At 32.2% G+C, this 21,795-nt stretch overlaps 1 pseudogene; it reads left to right on the top strand.

Annotated features, from left to right (window-relative positions):
• Positions 1-4,036: 4,036 nt before the first annotated feature.
• On the top strand, positions 4,037-5,890 carry LOC107952819 (L-ascorbate oxidase homolog; annotated as a pseudogene).
• Positions 5,891-21,795: the final 15,905 nt, after the last annotated feature.

Below are 21,795 nucleotides of genomic sequence, written 5' to 3'. Positions count from 1 at the left end.
GATGGCTAGGTGGGACATGTGTGACACACGGGCTTGACCAATTTGGGTCGTGTGGACCACACAGGCAGATCACATGAGCATGTGAATCTAATTTACTGATTTGTTTGCTAAGGTTGCACGGGTCACCCGAGTTGACTGTAAACCGAATATATGCATGACACTAAGTGATAGCATGCCATAATTGTATGTTGCATTGCATGGGGTTGGGATGATATATGTGGAGGAGTGTACTGAATGGCTTTAAGCCTAATATACTAGAAGCTCAACTACAATATACTGTCTACTGCCGCTTCCGGTACTATTTTGGAGTGTAGGGATGGGTGGGTTGATTATATCTCTACATGGAGTGTAGGGTTGGACGGAGATGGTGTGTAGATGCTGGCTGGGTAGGACTTGTTTACTGTATAATCTGTTACTGCACTGATCACTGATACTGTAATGGGCCAAGGCCCAAATGCATGACTGCTTTTGTACTAAGATGGGCTAAAACCCAAACTAATACTGTCACTAATACTGAAAAGAGCTTAGGCTCAGACTAAGTTTATTTTATATACTGTCTGTGTGTTTGCTAGGGGAATTACACACTGAGTTTACGTAAACTCACCCCTTCTGCTTAATCTGTGCACGTAATCCCCAGACTTGACGAATAGGTGAAGTGGAGGACTTGGCGGTGGCCACACGAACCTAAAATTTTACTTCAACTATGGGTATTTACTTTTTTATTATACTCTAGGGTAATTTTTATGTAAATTGCAGACTTTTGGGACTTTCACTTAATTTGGGTTTTTTATTTCTTTTCATAGATTTGCAACTGCTAAGACGTTTAAAAAATCGATTTTAAAAAAGGAAAAGTTTTCTTTAAACATGAGATTTACTTAAATGACTTTTAAAAGCTTCCACAACGAATTGTGTATAAGAAAATGACTAAATGAGAAGGTTTTGAGGTTAAAAAGGGTAAACAAATGAAAAATTATTTTATCGTAACAACTTAGTTTCAAACTCTATCATGTGACGTCGCCAGACTCGGCTATAGCGTCTAGGCCGGGTTTGGGGTGTTACACTTAATGTCTTGTAGCTGCCAAAGATAATGCAGTTGTTTTCTTCTTCTTCAACCACCTTTCTTCTTGGTTCTTCCCTCTTCTTTTCTTTTAAAAGTTGTTCCTCTAATATTTCTATCAAAAACTCCCCCTTTTCTAGGGTTCCCCTTTTGGCTTTTATTGGTTTGACCTTTTAGGGTAGGTCCATTAGCCCATAATCCTTTTTTTTTCAGGTGAATTTATTTGGTACAAGTACAGCTGGAGCTGAGAATGGTATGCATTGAGTGCTAACTAGGCATCTTATAGGCATTGTCACAACTTTTGTGTTGGCAAACTATCCAAACTTTGCTACAAAAAACCTTCAATCCTTTACTTATTTTTCTACATTCTCCACCTTCCAATCAATCTCCAAGCAATTCCTTCCCACAAGCAATTAAAAGCAACATGTAGTAACACTTAAGCACAATTTAAGCTTTTTAATGCAATGCTCTAAAATACAAATGCAATATCCTAAAATGCAACTAAAGTCACCTAAGTAAAAGTAATTAACTAAGCCTAAATGCATAAAATACAACTATTTTCAATAGTTATCACATATCACATGTCAACTTAATATCAACAATTGATCATCAATCCATAATTTATTTACACTTAAGTCCTCATAATCTTCCAACTTTTCAATTTAGTCTTTTTTTTTACAATTCCACATCCAAAATTTACTTCATTGATTTCCAACTATATATCATTATAATTGCTTTAAAAATTCTCTTTATTGGTCTCATTTTTAAATTATTTTAGAATTTCACTTTAGCAGTCTTGAAACAATACCACTTATTATACTTGAAAATTGGGGGGTAGCAAAAAAAATCTGATTTTTTAATGACTATGGTTGGTTAGTCATGTTGAATCCTATGAACCATTGAAATGTTCCAATTTAATTATATGCCATATAATGCACACATAAATATTAAATAATTTTGAAGTGTATAAGGAAATATTCCAAATAAATTTAGGTTGTGAGTTTTTCGTTGCTTTGAATAGGATTTCACTGGCCTTTATTAAAAATGAAATACCTTTTTTGGATTTGTAAATTTGAAATTTTAATTTTCTTAAAAAAAAAAAACACGGTGCTTTTATGTTGAAGGATGTCATGGGGTAATTTTGATTCTAACATGATTTGCTCGAAAATAATTAAAATCAAATAAGTTTTGCCTTGTAAATATCCCGTAATATTTAAATACCAAAATTTAATTTTGTATTTTTTAAATTTAAGACATGATGTATTTAATAAGATATCAAGCTTTGAGCACCATAAAGAAATTAAACCTTCTCTACATGTAATCCCCTTGAAAATTCATTTTTCCTTAATTTTAAAGTAGACCCAACATTTTCTTTTTAAAATCATTTTAAAATTTCTTTTTACAAAAATGATTTTATAGGTGATTCATTGCACTTATAAAAAATTAATATCCACTCTCTTTTTTAATGTAAATATTGTATATAATCATAATTAAAGATATTATAATTTTCAAATTTGTGAAGTTAATTTTAAATATTACAACAAATATTTGATCAAAAGAGTTTCTACAAAATCCCAATATTAATGGTGATGATTTGGACCAAAACTCTAATGGATTTATTCTCATCAAACTAGCTTAATTCATGATGATTGAAGTAGCTATATATTAAAGATCATACATACGATTTTAGTATAGAATTAAGAATATTCAATATGTTTATTGTGAGGAACAATAGTGAGTGAAATTTTAGTGTAGAATTAAGAGAGCTCAATATGTTGATTATGAGGTAGTGAGTGAAGTTATTGTGCATTCAAGCTGTGTTATCAACTTTTAGATAAGTTTTCTTTGATAAAAGTCTTAGTGTGAAGAGTCCAATCACTATAATTGTATGGGAGTGAAATTGAACTTAAACCATCTCTTGTATTATGCAAATTATAATAGATTTCTATTAGACAAGGCCCAACACGCGTAAGATTGGTTGTGTTGTTTTACTTTTCCAATTCTAAGTTGTTTATATAAGTTGCAACTCACCGTAACAAATTAAACAACTTAGCTCTAATAAATATGACAACAAAACCAAACTTTCTATGGAAGAGATACTACTTGTAAAAACTCATAAAATAAACATGATTCTATCTAAAATGGTCAATAAACTTAACACATAAAAATGTCGATTGAGTTTTAATTTTCTTTGACATTATTATTGCAACAATCATTAAGGTTGAGCTTGAACAAGCTTAAGCATGTATTATTCTCCGAATTTAAGATTTAGAAGATTCACAAGTAGTAATAAGAATTGTTAATAAAATCGAACACATAAAGATGATTTATTTAGAAAGTTACCCTTGAATTTCATTAATAATTTCATTTTTGTAAATTTCAATTTTCTAGATTTTGAAAAATATTGATCTTTTATTAGAAGGTTTTTTATTGTTTCCATACTTTAATGAAATAGTTTTTTTTATCAAAATAGTAATATTGAATAATAAAATTCTAAATATACTTTTTTTTGGCGAGGCTGGGGGATAATGAGAGGAGAGAAGGAATTGTATGAAAGTGTGATTCCACGTTATCTATATCCCTTTTCAATAAGAAAATGACAAATCAAATTTTTACTCCTGATTCTAAATTTTTTCAGGAGGAAAATACTGAAAATTAGGAAGAAAAGTTTGATTTGTCTTTCTTCTATTCGAAAGGTATTGGGATGATGTGGAATTACAATCTTATACAATCCTTTCTCAATAAGAGGAAGGGCGTAAAGTAAGGATAGAGAGTAATTAAGGACATGGAAATTTGCAGTAGTCGAATGAAGGAAAATAATTGGTATGGGAACGGATTCCCTTCTATAAATGGTACTACCCTATAAACCGATGTAGTTCTCGTATCAATGCCTCTACTAGAGGATCTTAAGCAGTTGTAGCTCAAAAAGTTCATCTGAAAGACGTTATTATAAAAAAGGCAAGCTAAGAGAGAAAAGCAATGGGTGGAAGAGTGATGTTACCATTGTTGTTATGCCTCTCGGCAGCAGGACCACCGCTGCTTGTCCAAGGTGGTGATCCTTACCTTTTCTTTACTTGGAATGTCACCTACAGTTCAATCTCACCCTTGGGCACCCCCCAGCAAGGCATTCTAATCAACAATCAATTCCCCAGACCAAATATCAACTCTACCACCAACAACAACATTGTCATCAATGTCTTCAATTATCTTGATGAGCCATTCCTTTTGACATGGTAAGTAACTTGATGATTAAATATTCTTTTTCTTTATTTGATTATTTAATGGAGAATTTATTTTATATGATGGAACTTGTTGCAGGAATGGCATACAACATAGGAAAAACTCGTGGCAGGATGGTGTGCTTGGAACCAACTGCCCCATTCCCCCTAAGACGAATTATACCTATCGCTTTCAGGTAAAGGACCAAATCGGTCTACATGTATTACCCCGTGACAGCTATGCATAAGGTAGCTGGAGGTTTTGGTGGCCTTCGTATTAATAGTCGACTTCTCATTCCAGTTCCATACGATGATCCATCTGATGATTACACCATCCTGGCAGGTGACTGGTTTAGCAAAGGACACATTGCACTCAACAAAATCCTAGATAGTGGTTGAAACCTTGGTAGTTGTGACGGTGTCCACATTAATGGAAAGGTTGCAAAAGATGATGGCAAAGATGAACCTCTCTTCTCCATGGAGCTTGGAAAGACCTATAAGTATAGAATTTGCAATGTTGGAATCAAAACAGCTCTAAACATACAGTTTCAAGGCCACAACATGAGACTGGTTGAGATGGAGGGTTCCCACACAATGCAATCTATGTACGACTCCCTTGATGTGCATGTTGGACAATGCTATAGTGTGCTTGTGATGGCCAACCGAGAACCCATGGATTACTATGTTGTGGCCTCTACCCGATTTACAAGACAAATGGTTACTGCCACCCCCATCATCCGCTACCCAAACGAAAAGGGAGTGGCTTCACCTAAGCTACCTCCACCACCTACAAGTTGGGCTTGGTCACTCAATCAATTTCGTACTTTCCGTTGGAACCTCACTGCTAGCGCTGCCAGACTTAATCCTCAAGGCTCGTACCATTATGGTTCTATTAACATTACTCGTACCATAAAACTGATTAACGCTGCTGGTAAAGTGAGTGACAAACTTTGATATGCCATTAATGGAGTCTCGTATGTCGAGCCATCCACTCCATTAAAACTTGCGGAATACTATAACGTTGCTGATAAGGGTTTCAAGTATGATAACATTGTTGACGACCCACCAGCTGAGATCTCAAAAATCACTCTAGATCCTATTGTTCTCAACTTGACATATTGAGATTTTATAGAGATCATCTTCGAAAATCATGAAAATGCCATTCAATCATGGCACTTGTCTGGCTATTCATTCTTTGCAGTGGCGTAAGTGTTGGCACTTCTTACTTATAACATAGTTCGTACATAATTAGTTTCTTTCTTTTCTTTCTTTCAAAGCTCAAATAAACTATGTTTTGGGGCTCATTCCTTTCAGCATCGAGACTGGAACTTGGAGTCCTGAGAAGAGAAAGAACTACAATATTCTTGACGCAGTTAGCAGGCACACCATTCAAGTGTTCCCTCAATCCTGGGCTGCTATCCTTCTGACTTTTGACAACTGTGGAATGTGGAACATCAGGTCTGAGATATGGGACAGGCACTACCTTGGGCAGCAACTTTATGTTAGCGTTCTCTCCTCTGCACGTTCCCTTAAGGATGAGTACAACATGCCCGATGACTCACCGCTTTGCGGCATTGTGGAAAGCATGCCAAAGCCTCAACCAAGCAACGTTTGATGTCATTAACCATCCATATAAATATTAATTCCATTTCCATTTCAAGTATCTAGGGAACTCCATCCATTTTTTTTACCTTTGTATAGCTCGTAGTATGCTAATATTTTATATAAACAGTGAAGAATAAATAGGAAGATCAATATGAAGTACACCCTCGAGTAGAAAACTGCCATGTATATAACAATTTCCTTATTCTGTTTATAGAGTTTCAACTCCTCTAGTTATGGATAGGATATTGTCCTAAATAGAATTCATATGTGAAATTGATTTCTCATTGTAACTAACTTTAGCTAACATTCTTGTTTAAGTAGATTTCTAATGTAATTTTTAGAGAAAGTAAAACAATTTGAAGTACCGATCAAGTTTGTATTACTTTAATTTTGCCCAACTTAACTAACAAAAATTTGTGATGTTATGATTTTCGTCCAAAACTTAAGTTTTCCTTTAATTTTTGGATGCTAGGATTCCTCCTAAACGTAAAAAGAATTTCTGGATAATTTTCAACAAATTCATTAAAAATCCAAAATATATCCCTATTAATTACAAAAGAGAATTATGGGATGTTGTGACATACCCTGAAGCTACCATAAGTACGAGCATACTACCTCCGATATCGTGACACAGGCACTAGTGTGTCACGACACTGGTCCTATACAACAAATGCTTACGAGTCAGGGGCGTTTTGGTCTGCATAATCAAATATTAAACATGAGAGAGTCATCTGACCTATGGTGTTTGGACAACGACAACGGTAACTCTATAAATATGCTCATTTAACACTTGTGATGTACAACTTTTCAAATTGTGGAATTTTCTTTATAGTTTCACATTTTAGTTTTTCCCTTTTCTTAGGCTTTAGGCTACTTTCAGCTTTGCATTTTTTGGGAGATCTGATTTGTGGAACTCAATCAACTCTTTGTGGATTTCATGCTTCAATTAAATACAATTTAGGCTTCTTTTAAACCTTTGTATCTTGATTTACTATTCATGTTCATCTTTTATATTAAGTTTACTCTGTTTTTGAGATCCATGAAATACTAACCCTCTTGTGAGGGATTAACGAGTAGGGGTACGATTAATTGATTATTATGCAGGGTTTTCTTAGCGAATCAACTATTTCGGAAAGGAAGAATTTAAACCCTAGGCTTGACGACCCTAGGAAGTCATTTAGGAGGGAATTAACCTTAAATTAGTATGACCTATCAATGAACACCTTTACCTCGAACCATTTTGGACTATTAGGTTGAGAGATCAATATTTCTTGTCAACTCGTTATTCTAATGGAAGATTGAGAGATCCTGGTAGGGTAACGACTAGTTGATTGAACAGGGAACCCGAAGCAACAATTAGTTATGATTACTGAAGCAAGCTAGTCACCCATGCTCATATCTAATTAAGTTTCCATAGAAAATTTCCCAAAGTTTTTCCATTTCTATTATTTTATTTTTTTGGTTATTAAAAACTCTCTTTTTATGTTTAGTCGTAATATAATTTATTTAAAGTACTAATTAGCTCTATATGTGCTTACGTTAGGATTAATTTAGTGCTCACCTTCTTTGGGTACGATCCTAGAAATTCTAACCTTGTAATAGCCCAATTTCGGTGAAATCAGAATAGTGGTTTTAGGACCACAAATTCGAGCCGAAAATAAAATTTATTTTTATTTTATTTTATGGTCCGTAATATGATAAAAATGTCATATGAAAATTTTGATAAGAAAATTTTATCGATTATATGTTTAATTACGGGAAGGACCAAATCGCATAAAATGAAAAAGTTGAATTCTAGTAGCTATAAGGATTAAATAGCTATGGAATTCAAAACTTGAGGTCCATATGTGGTAATTAGGCCATTAATAAAAAGATAGTAGATATTTTGGATGATTTATCCATGGAAAATTAGAAAAAAGCTAAGGACTAAATTGGAAATCAAAATTATTAAAGATGATAAATTAATTAAATAGAAATAAAAATCATTTTTATCATCTTCTTCCCCAAGATATTCCATGGAAACCCTAGGAGAGAGAGAAGAAACTTTCTTGGCCAAATAGTCTTGTCCCGTTTTTAGTAATTTTGATACTTTTGAAATTGGGATAGATTAATCTATCTATTTGGGGGATCAATTTGAGAATTTGTCAAAGTATGAAAATTATGTCATGGATGAATATGCTGAACATTTAAAATTTATGGTAGAAAATGAAAGGTTGTTGATAGATAAACAATTTTTACAAAGTGATTTTTGATGAAAACATGATTTAGGGACTAAAATGTAAAGTTGTGAAATTTGATGAAAAATTCTGAATTTTTATGAATATATGTGCTGCAAATTTTGTGATGGAATTTTGGTTAGGCTTGGAATAGGAAGTAAATTGCACAAATTTCATTTTCCGAGCCTAGGGACGAAATGAGAATTTATGGAAAAGTTAGGGGCAAAATTACAATTTTGCCTAGGATGAAAATTGAGTCCCCTTGAATATGAAATATGATAAATTGATGTTAATTTACTCATATATATCTGATAGACCAAATCCGGAGCTAGAACAAGGAAAAGAGGAAAATGTCGGATTAGTAGATGTTATGTACACGAACATTTATCGAGGTAAGTTCGTGTAACTAAATTGTGTATTTTATATGCTTGAATTGGATGTTGTGTTTGTGAATTGTATAAATATCATATATGTATATGAAATTGAAAATACACCTGACAAAGCCCGATCAACGATAATGCCCGATAAAAGATAAACAATAAAAATGTTACTTTTATGCTTGGAATGTTTGTGGAATGTGATCATTTAAATTATATGAATGTTATAGATGTATGAAATAATCACATGCCAGGAAATGCTTGAAAATGTTAAATCTCGTTTGAATAAATGGAAAATTGATGGATATGTGATTTCCGAATGAATGAAGTCCTGCATTTGTTGCGGACGAGATTTAGCCCGGATTAGTAACCTATTAACCTTATTACAGAAAGGATTTAGCCCAGACGGGTAATCCTGATATAAGTCCTCTCGAGCATATGTTATGGATTGGATTTAGCCCGGACGGGTAACTAGATCAAGCTCTTTAGAGAAAATGTCATGCAAAGGATTTAGCCTGGACTGGTAACCCTATTGTTTATATATATGTGGCTCGAGAGTGTACTCTTTGAAATAGTACCCTATGGGTACCATTGGATATGAATTGACGAATCCTGATTTGTACACCACGAGTGTACTACTTGTATATCCATCGATATTTCATATAAATTCAATGAACAACAGTTCTTGACATGAGAAGATATGAATAAGAAATGGGTTATTACACATATCGGCCTGAAATACATGAAAATGACGATACGTGATAACTGATATATGGAAATATGAAATGATAATATTGTACATGGAATTTATTTGATGAGTATGTACATCCTTGATTATAGACTTGTACACCTTGAATGTACTAATTATGACCTTGATATTCCAAATAATATGGGTAAAGTTCTGATATGAAATGATCTGAACTCGAGATGAACTATTATGAAATTATACTTGTAATATAAAGAGATGATTTATACATGTTAAATGAATACATGTTGTGGAAAGCATATGTGCATGGAAACTTGATTGTTGTTGAACCCGTATATATTTGTGATGTTATTATGGATTATATGACTAACAAGGGCAATGATGATATGTGTAGAGCTTGAGGGCAAATTGATTGAACATACCTTACATAGTTACCTCAAAATAGAATGAATGGTAAGTTAAGTACCATGTTATACGAACTTACTAAGCATTTTATGCTTACTTAGTTTTATTTCCTTGTTTTAGAGTAAACTAGAAGCTCGTTGGATTGGAAGTTTGGCGGAGATCACTCACACTATCCATCGGCCCAAGTCAGTACAATATGGTAAATCAATTATGATTACAATGGCATGTATAGGTTATATTGGTCATATTGGCATGTAAATGTAAATGATTATTGTAATCTAGCCATTAGAATGGCTAGTGATTATTATGTTTAGGTATATGTAAGTATGTATTAAGTTCATTTTATGGATAACATAAGTGTTAATTATTGATTGATTGAGAAAGGTTAAATGAGTATGCTTATGAAAGGTAAGATTAAAAGCATGAATTCATGTAACAATATATCATGTTAGATATTATAAATTGCTTGGATCCAATGCTTGAAATGGTTGGTTTTTGGATGTAAAATTGGTGTAGGAACTTGGTGAAAATTTTGGGTGAGAAATAAAGCTGGAAATGGCTTTATTTTGTCCACATAGGCAGACACACGGGTGTATGTCTAGACTGTATATGACAGACGGCCTAGTACATGGGCGTGTGGTTAGGTCGTGTGTCCCCTGTACCTTAATTTCGAGAAAATAGAATGCTCAGAATTGAACACACAGGTAGAGACACGAGCGTGTGTCAGCCGTGTGTGCTACATGGGCGTGTGTCTTGGTCATGTGTAACCTGCACTTAATTTCGAAAGAATTTAATTAACCACATAGCCTAGCACACGGGCGTGTGGCATGGCCGTGTGCAGAAGTCAGAGAGTTACACGAGGTCTAACACGGCCTGTAGCACGGGCGTGTCCCTTGGACCACACGGGCATGTGATCCCTGTAACTTAGAAAATTTTTGAATGTCCCAAAAAATTCTTAGAGTTTCTGAATTTGTCCCGACTTGATTCTAATGCTCGTATTGGGCGTTGAGGGTCCATTTAAGGGACAATATTAATAATCTCGGTTAATGAATAGTAAATGTTGAAATTATTTGAAAATGTCCTGAAAGTTCCAGTAATGCTCTGTAACCCTGTTCCAGTGATGGATACGGGTTAGGGGTGTTACAAACCTACTTTGTTGTAACTATATTACAACTTGACCTGTATACTTGCGGATACCGCCTATTTAACATATTTTTTGTAGGATTTCTACTCTAGATGTTGCTACGTCCAGAGGCGATCAAGACAGATTGAATGTGGGGAGAAAATAGTGATGACGTTAACAGTCGTATCTTGGTAGATTTTCTCAGATTTTATTTATTACTTGGGCCCAAAATATCAATGTTATTTTATGGATAAAGCGCACCCAAAATTAGCCTATATAAAGAGGTTACTATAACCCTAATAAGGAATCAATTTTAGACCCAGCCACATAGTTTTCTTTCTTTAGTTTTTAGTTTTATTTTTCTATAGTTGGAATTCTTTCTATTCTGATGTGAAGACAATTGTGAGCAGAGAATATTTCGAAATCGCGCTTTAATATATAGTCATGAATATTCTCTTTACTCTTCTATTTTATTCTTTTATTTATATTTCATTCATCTGGCTAACTAACATTTGTATGAATATTGGAATAAATTATTATGCTTTATTTCATATCTTGCAAGTTTCAGTTATGAAACCACTACAGCAAAACAGGTTTTTAGCGGCTCTTGTAATGCAACTAAAGACAACACCACTAACATTTTGCGGTGTTTATGTAAAAAAACGCCGCTATAGAATATGACCTTTAGCGGCGTTTTTACAACAAACGCAGCTAAAGAACATGGCCTTTAGCATCGCTTTTACAACAAACGCAGTTAAGGAACATGGCCTTTAGCGGCGTTTTTCCCACAAACGACACTAAAGAACATGGCCTGTAGCGGCGCTTTTCGCACAAATGCAACTATAGAACAAACCTTTAGCGATGCTTTTCCCACAAACACCGATATAGAACAAACCTTTAGCGGTGCTTTTCCCACAAACGCCGCTAGAGAACATGACCTTTAAAAAAATTTAATTAAATAATATTTATTTCTATGATAAATATTATATTATGTTTTATTTTTGAAATTTGAACTTTAAGCTATATACTTTAAGGATAAAAAATATTAATTAAGTTAAAATTTTCTATTAAAATTTAACTTAAAAACTAATATAAAAATTAATGAATTTAAATTTAGAATCTAAAATAATAAATTAATAACACAATTAAAATCCAAAAGTTAGAACTTAAGTTATCTTAAATATTAAAATAAAAATAAAAAGTTAGGATCAAAACTAAAATAAATATTAAAAGTTAGATTAAATATAAAGATATCAACAAAATAAGATATTATAATGAAGTTACTTAAATGAAATAAGGACTTATATCATAACCATGTAAAAGATAAGATTTTAATATTCATTCCCATGTGAAATATCAATATTGATTATTTAAATTGATTAAGCTGTTAATGAATATTCTCTTTTCTAAGTCAAAATTGCAATTCATAATTTTCTTCTTTCAACTCAAATAAAAATAAAATGTTGAAAACAAAACAATTAAATAAAAAATAGAATAATTAGTTGGCACGAGATTATTATTAAGTATATGCAAATATGCATGTAGACGATTACAAAACTGGGTGTAGTTTTTAATCAACTAATGAGTTGATCCTGCTGCAGGTTTTATCTATAATCTGCTTAACTAACATACAAACATAAGGCACTCTAATACTTTTTTGCACATAAAATATCTGAAACTCACACTTGAATTCAGATTTAGAGCACATACGGTGTCAACTGCGTGTTGATCAATATCATTCTTATTCGCTGCTGCAATGCCTCCCACAAGCATTTGTAGAGATAGGAGCCAGTCATTCACTACAGTAAAAATGTGTTTTAGCGGCGTTTTTTTTGGCCTAGCGCTTCAAAAAGCACCACTAAAAATAATGCTACTAAATAACATGACTTTTAATGTCACTTTCAGAAAAACGCTGCTAAAGAACGTGGTTTTTAGCGACGCTTTTTGGGCAAACGCCGCTAAAGAACGTGATCTTTAGTGGCGCTTTTATCTCAAACGTCACTAAAAATTAATGTTCTTTTGCGGCAGTTTTTACCAAAAATGCCACTAATTTTAGTAGATTTCTAATATCCTAATTTCATTCATATACAATCCTTCCTGCAACATAAAATCCAACCAATAACAGCAAATCTAAATGATACTTCAAGCAACATCAAATCCAACCAATAACAGCAAATCTAAATGATACTTCAAAAATTCAACGAAAGATATATTTATAAATGAAATAACAAAATATTCTTACAGTAATGTTAAAAGTTATATTGTTAAAACATTCTTACAATAAGGAAATAAATGTCTAAAATGGTGGATTCTGGGACTGCTGAAACATCTGCATCATATTCTGAAGCTGTAGCTGGAGTTCGTTGCATTTTCTGTTTTGCTCTGCTTCTCTTACTGCTGCCTCCTCTTTAAGTGGTGCTGCCTCCACTTTAAGTTGAGCAATTTGCTTACCTGTGCTCGCTTACATCTGAGCCATCTGATCTTTTAACCTCTAAACTTCAACTTGAGCTTGACTCCCCGAAGGCATGTATTGCTGCGAGCTGGATCCAAAATATTGGGTTGGGTTAACACCAGATCCTTGAATTCAATCCCGACCATACCTTTTAGGACCAAAACTTTAGTAATAATTCTGTTATCAATGTCCTCAAGATTTAACAGAACTATCATTCGAAGCAATCGCTTCATACTCCGCCTTTTTATCGTTTAGTTTCCCCTAATAAATCAATCAAAGAGTTAGAAACGAAATATATAATAAAAAAATGAAAATAACTTAACATTATTTAAAACTACTAACGACGAATTAAACCATTATAATTAAACATTATAAATATTTAAAATAAATCAAATTTTATTAAGTAAATATACCATAATTTCTCCAGCTTTTGAAGTCATTGGAGATCCATCTCTTTTCCTATGTGTAATGTCAAAAAGCTGAAGGCGTCCAACTTTTTGACTGGATGAGAGTTCCTACAATATAGTAGTAAAAATATTATTTAATAAAAAGTAATTAATATTTGACACAATTAATAAATTCAAACTACCTCGGCCTCAGCTACACAAGTAAAACTTTTCGACCCTGTTGTATGCGTGAATTTTTGTTTTTACCTGCTGCTTGTTCCAACTCGCTCACGGTCCTACATTATGAAATTATTATTACGTATATAGTAAATACTATAAACTGAAATAATTATAAGAGTTTGGAAGTACATAATACCTCTCCTTTCTTTGAATTCCAGAATCTGACCGCATCTTCCCATTGGTACCTCAGCATCCCCGGTGGGACATTTCGCAATTTCTCTTCGAGGCTTATATCTTTCTTAAAATATTCTTTCTTTAAAGTGATTTTATGGTCTCTCAATTTTTTCCCAATGCCTTCTTGATATAAGTGTCTGAGACCCCCAAAGCAAATCTCTTCTAAAAAAACACAAGTTTAGAAAGTAAATCTAAATGAAACTTAAACTAAAGTATTATAAATTACATTCATGTTTTGTTACCTTAATATTATCGAGAGCTTTATTTTTGTTACTATCAGTCATTTGATGCCATGATTCATAGTTGATAGGGAACATATTGGCATTTCATGCTATAATGCCCAAATATCCTGCCAAAAGTCGAGCTTCTGATCCAACAGGTTGACCAAGATTGTTTTAGATACTTTGACACGCTCGATAGGAGTTAACTCGTATAAATCTTTAAGCAGCGTACGTCCTCGACCTCTACGCGTCCCACCACTTTCAGCTAAAAAATGGTATATTATAATATTAGAATTTAAAAAAGAAATTTATAATAAAAGTCAACACGCATGTAAATTAAATTTAACATTACTTTGAATTTCTGCAGACTTGTCAGGTGTTTCCGGAACATTCGAAGATCCAATGGCAGTCTGTTGTTCACTATTTCTTGCTTCCGAATTTGGAGTATTCTGAACAATACTTAGGTATCGTTATCTTCTTCTAGGCATTTTTCCTACAATATACATAAAATAGTTGAAATTTTAGTAACTAATTAAAATAATAATAGTACATATAAAATAGTTGAAATATTTAACAAGACTAAGATTTAAATTATAATATTACATATAATTAAAAAATCGTAAAATCTTACTACATCATTATTCGTAAATATCTTCATCTACATCATGGCAAACCTATTGATGTTGTGTACTAGTACTAGGGATATTTTCATCTAAGTTTTGTTTTGGAAAATGCAAAGCTTCTGATCTTTCGACGATGTCATCTCTACTTCCATTGCCCATGTCAAACAAGTCTCTAGGGGTGTTCTGGAGTACAACGTACCAACCCTCATCAGTTGGATCTTTCAAATAAAAAACTTGTTTCACTTGAGAAGAAAATACATACGGCTCGTCCATCAATTGTTGTCCAGTGTGAATCAAACGAGATAAATTAACCATTGTAAAACCAAATTGATCTTTTTTAATTCCGCGAGCAGTATTAACATCAGCCCAATCACATTGAAATAAGACAACTTTCCATTTGCTATAGTAATCCAACTCAATAATGTCAGTAAGAAGTCCGTAATACTCCACATTTCCCTCAACAGGATTACTGTCCCTAGCACTAGCATAACTTGTAATTGAAGAATTAACAACAATTCCACAATTTTGAGTTCTCCTCATTCTCTCACGATATTTTGTATGAAATCTGAATCCATTGATGAGGAAGGCACTATATCTTTTTACTACCCTATTCGGACCTTGGGAAAGCCGTTTAACTTCATCATTGACGTCTTTTCCACTCCAAACCTATTGAATTGAAAGTAAATTGAGTAATTATAAATGTATTATGTAAAAACATTATTATTTGATAAACTAAATTTCATGATTACGTGTAACTTATTAACTTCAGTTACATACCGTTTGGCTTAACCATTCATGAAAAGATTCTGTGAATAAATTATTAATCTCTCGATGTTGTAATCTTCAGGAGCGTGAACGAGATCTCAAGATTCGTTTGTACTCACTATGTTAAAAAGAAGTTTTAATTGGTTAGAAGATAAAAAAAATCAAAAAGATGAATATTTATCAAATTTTAGAACTTACTTGCGTATCAATTGAATCATGGTGAAAAAGAACATATCGATGTGCTTGTATCCAAGATATATATAATCTAATTCTACAATTTCAACTTTGCCGATTGGTTCTCCGTAACTTTGGAATAAATAAGTTTCGGCCAAGTTATGATCATTAAGCCCAGCATTTCTACTTGGTCTATTCAATCGTGTTTCAACATCTTCTAAATATCTAGAACAGAAGGTCATACACTCTTCTACCAAGTAGCCTTCAGCAATTGATCCTTCTAGATAACGCTTATTACGACAATAAGGCTTCAATTTGCTTAGGAACCTAAACACGATATACAACATTATCAAAAGTTGTAACTAAATATATAGAGGTGAATGAATGAATACTTTACAAATAAATTAGCACCTTTCTATAGGATACATCCATCAATAGAAAATCGGTCCACCAACTATTGCTTCATGAGGGAGATGGATTAACAAGTGCACCATAATAGTGAAGAAGGAAGATGGAAAGATCTTCTCTAAATTGCATAAGGTCAAAGTGACTCAATTCTGTACTTTCTCAAGTTCTTCAACATCCAAAACTTTGCTACAAATAGCTTTCATTATATTGGATAGTTCAATTATACAAGACGTCACCTTTTTTGACATACAACTCCGTAAAGCAATTGGGAGTAAATCTTACATCAAGATGTGATAATCATGTGATTTTAATGAATATAGTCTTCGATCTTTAAGACTCACACATCGATATATATTTGATGCATACGTATTTGGGACCTTTATATCCTTCAACACCATGCAGAACACTTCTTTCTCTTCCTTTGACATTTCAAAAATAGAAGCCGACAATCGATATTTCCCATTCGGAAGTACTTGGGGATGAAGATCACACCGAATTCCCATGTCAACTAAATCAAGTCGACCCTGTAGATTGTCTTTTGATTTTCCATCGACATTCAAAATTGTCCCAATTATGTTCTCGCAAACATTCTTCTCAATACGCATGACATCAAGATTGTGGCGCAAAATGTTGTGCTCCCAAAAAGGCAACTAAAAAAAATACTCATTTTTTTTCCACAAGTCCTCCTCATTAGAATCACCTCTTCATCATATTCATCCCTCAATCTTCTCTTTGTTTGCGTGTTAGGTGGTTGATTCATCATCCCATAACTAAAATTGATATCTTTTAACATAAACAAGATTTCAGATCCAATGGTCTGCTCAAGAGCTCTTCTGTACTCTTCAGTACCGTCAAATAGAGTCTTTTGAAATCTAAATTTATGATTTCCATCTAACCACTAACGATGCCCCATATAAGAGAACTTCTTTCTATTATACAACCACTTCGAACAAGTTTGTGCAGCACAACAAGGACAAGCATAACGTCCTTTAGCGCTTCAACCAGATAAATTGGCATAAGCCGGGAAATCATTAATTGACCACAACAAAACTGCATGTAAATTAAAGTTTTCCTTCCTCAATACATCATATGTCTCAACACCCAACCATAACTGTTTTAACTCTTCAATAAGTGGCTGCAAATAAATGTCAATATCATTTCCGGGACCTTTCTCTCCAGGGATAATCATAGATAATATAAAAGAAGATTGCTTCATGCAAATTCATGGAGGAAAATTGTAAGGAACAAGCACGACATGCCAAGTACTGTACGAAGTACTCATGATTTTAAAAGGATTAAAGCCGTCAGCTGCTAGCCCAAGCCTCAGAATCCGTAGGATGCCTTAATAATCCATCATCGATTCGTTAATCATTATGCCACCTTATAGAATTAGCTGTCTTTGACGACATGAAAGCCTTTGAAGTCTTGGTATTAGGGGAAAATATCGCAAAATCTTGGCTGGCTTCTTTCTTAACTGTGCCCCACCTTTATCCGTATTCACATCTTCTGTATTTCTATTTATCCAATGAGAATTACCGCAAACATGACAAGACTGTTGGTTTTTCTGATCACCCCAGAAAAACATGCAATCATTTGGGCAACTATGAATTTTATCGTACCTAAGGCCTAAATCTTTTATTAGTCTCTTCATATCTTGACAAGACTGGGGGATTTTTGCAAACGAAAAGATATCTCTCAGAAACTCTAGCAGCATTGTAAAAGAGTTTCCAGTCCACCCTCCCAAACATTTTAAGTGAAATAGACGAATGCAGAAGGACAATTTTGAATAATTTGATCCCTCGTAAAGTTATTCGTTCATTTCATTAAGTAAATTGTAGAACTTCGCCGCTTCTTCATTTGGCTCCTCATCAAGTGCACTTGTTCCCTTTTCAGTAAAAACATTTCCACCAATATTACAATCATCGGATGCAATAAAGTATATTTATTTTTTTAAATTTCAAAATATATAAATGTAAATTTTGAAAAGTCAAAATAGTATATAAAAACTTCAAATATCTATAAAAATAGAAAAAAATAGTTAAAGTTTAAAAAAATTGAAAAAGATTGAACTTTGGAAAATTGAAAAAAGAATTCTAGAAAAATTGAAATATTTTTTAAAAAATTGCAAAAAATATAATTTCTATAGAAGAATTTGATTTTAAAAAAAAAAGTATATTAAAATTCAAAATAAAATTTGTGCAACGATGATCAACGCCAGCCAAAGTCGATGGTATTTTAAAAAATATCTTAACGTTTTAAAATTAATAATAAAAGTACAAGATCTTTACATGTGTTTGGCGTAAGTTTTATTATAATCAGTCACTATAATAATATTTTAAGACGAACTAAATTAAACCCAACCTATGAGTCAATGAAAATTTTATATATTATGATTATATATTATGATTATGTACATTCAGAAAACCTAATTTTAATTAAATGTTGGTATTGATAAGATTGAAATATTTGGAATAATTGGAGGAGGAGGTGAAACTTAATTTTATAGTATAAAATGAAATTAAATGAAATAACTATAATATAAAATGTCCCCTACAATAAGAGACAAAACATTGGATAAATAGTTCTGTTCAAAAATATATATATACATTGTATAAACAGTATTTTATAATATAATATTAATTTTAGATACAAATATAATATTAATTTTAGTTACAAATATTATAACATAGTATTTTATAAGGTAAAATAAGCATTTTGCATGCAACTTGACTAAGAAATTAGTAGGAACTAGCAAAATAAAACTCCAAACAGATTTAACTACTATCATTTAGTCTAAACAGTAAATATATAAATCGTAATCAATATAATATAGAAAAAATAAAAACCTGAGATTGTGTGTTTCAGCAATCAACTTCCTTACAAGTTCTTTCAATAGATAGTGTAGCTAAAGATCAAAGCACATGGCATTCAACAGTGAAAATTCAGTAGTCATATAGGAATTTCACTTTGAGCAAACTTAGAAAAGAATCAATAGACTTGTTGGCACAAAAATGAATTCTTTTTTCTATATGTTATTTCTGAATTTCTGAACTGTGAATTTTAATTATATATACAATAGAGAGACATCAAATAAAGATTTAGCAAATTAAATATACATACCTCTTAGATATTGTAAATTGGATGGTAGAGTCGATTCCAGCAAATTAAATTACACCTGCAAGCAATGAACAACCATGAAATTAAAAAACAATCCAAGGATAAACAAGAATTAAATAAGAATTAAAAACATGATCCATTAACGAATTTTCCAAAGCAAAAAGCTATAAATTATTTAATTTAAGGATAAAAACCAAATTTATATAATTGCTTATGTATTATGAAATACATAAATAAATTAATGAATGCTTTGGATAATTTCTTTGTTTCTACTTGTTTGGTTACTGTAATATTACTGAGTTGCTGCCAATTTCAAACTCATAAATAGATTTTGCACTAATTATTTAATGTGGATCATAATGTATGTTTTTCTACTGTATTTATTGTTAGGAAAATAAAAGTACAAACATATTTCAACTTCAACAAAACTGTGGTGTCACTGTTTAATGACAATAGGGGTTTTCATTTTGGTAAAAATGAAGTCTTGTAACCTAACAAAGGTTATCGTAACAGAATTTCTTTTCCTAACCCTTACAGTCTCCAATGGTACTCTCAGGAAATGACTCTAGTTGAACAGTATAGTTCAACTTTCCATAATTCCATTGCAAGCCCAACAATTAGTAAATGTAGTCACTTTTACTTTTTGTGCCCAAACAACATAATTAATACCTCTCCTCATAGGACCATTTTCTTTTATTTCATTGTGAAATATCAGCACTCCAATCTTGATCCTTTAAAATCAAATACAAACCACTTAGCCTCCAAGGACTAGGACAGAGCCATTTCTTGCGAACAGAAAAAGAATGATTTGGGCAAGATTTATTTCAACTAAATTTTCAAGTATATTAAAACTTGCATGATTTGAGGCAAACTCATGTTGCTTCAAAATATTCACAAAAATATTTTTCTTTCCACGTTATAATTTTTATAAAAACCTTATACGGTTTCAATTTGTAAATATAAATATAAAGCACAGAGACAGGATATGGATGAGGAATTTTGTTGTTTAGGATTGAGAGAGATGAGACTAAAGTAATAACCAAAATCAAGTTTAAATAAAAAAAATTATAAATAGAGTCCAGATCTATGTGTAAATATCCATTTATCTTCAAGCTCCAATAGAAAAAGAAAATCCAAATTTGACAATCAGATTTGGAGTTCCATCCACGTTGGAGGAGTAATAAGATGATAACCAATCCACATACTATATACATACTATGTTCACATCAATTCATCAAAGAATGCGCACTACTATTCAACTCATGAATTCGTGGCCATTAAACTATTTGCCTCCACCAATTCAAACACTCACCTAATATATATAAAAAAAAATCTACTCTTCAAAGCGAATGTAAAATCAGAATTCCTCTATTTTCTATCATTCCAACTTCTACCATTCAAAGCCAAATACAAATTTACCTTTTCATACAATATTAATTTATTCAAATTGTCAAGTAGGCAATATAAAATTGATAGAACCCAATCAAACCACACAAAAAATCGAAGCTTACCGTCGTCCAACAATAATGGAATTCTATCTAGGTATTTTACTCTAATTCTTGCAGCCTCAACGAGCCTTTCCTCTATAACAAAAACAATAACAAATTTAAAAAGCCAACCAAAAAATAGCTAAATCAATAACAAAAACTAATACTAATACACAAATATTAGTAAATATCCTAATTCTTACCTTGAACTATTTTCTTCAACCCCAAAGCCAACTTCTGAAACCCTTGCCTTTCTTAATCCGATTTTCTATAGATGAGAAATCAATAGCCAGTGGGAAGGGTGAATTTTAGGGATTTCAAATTGGGGAAAAGGGGGTTATTTTCTGATGTTGAATTGGGGAAAAAGACCTGATAATACTTTAGGGATTTGGAACTAAGGAAAAGAGGGGAAATGAATTAGGGAGAATAGGGAAAATGTGCAAGTGTTATCGTGTGGGTAAAAAAGAAAACAACAAAACGACATTATTTTTCCCAAAATAATATAACATTTGCAGCGTTTTTATCATAGCGACGCTAAAAGGGTAACCTATTGCAGTGTTTTACAGAAACTCCACTAATAAACCAATAAAATGTCGACGTCTTGATTTAAACAAAATAATCTTTAGTGGCGTTTATACCCTAGTGCCGCTACATCCTAACCTATTGTTGCGCTTTACAAAAAACGCCACTAAGAAATCCTATAAAACAACGCCGTTTAGATTAAAACATGATGATCTTTTGTGGTGTTTTTTAAAAAAACGCCGCTATTGCATACCTTTTGGGGCGTTTATGAAAAAAAGCCACTAATGCATTTAAAAATTAAAATTATTTAATATATGAATTATAAACAATATAAATTAAAAAACAATCAGTTATATACCCAAAAAACTTTAAAATTATTTTAAATAATAGTATTTTAATTTTTTTCATTTAAATAAATAATTTTTTAAAATTTAACTAATATTTAAAAGAATTAGATAAAAATTGAAATCTTGAAAATTATTGAAAATTTGAAATCTTTAAAATTTGAAATTATTTAAT

The sequence above is a fragment of the Gossypium hirsutum genome, chromosome A08 (genome assembly GCF_007990345.1).
Source record: "Gossypium hirsutum isolate 1008001.06 chromosome A08, Gossypium_hirsutum_v2.1, whole genome shotgun sequence".
Lineage (NCBI taxonomy): Eukaryota > Viridiplantae > Streptophyta > Magnoliopsida > Malvales > Malvaceae > Gossypium > Gossypium hirsutum.
This window is presented reverse-complemented; position numbering and strand designations above follow the sequence as displayed.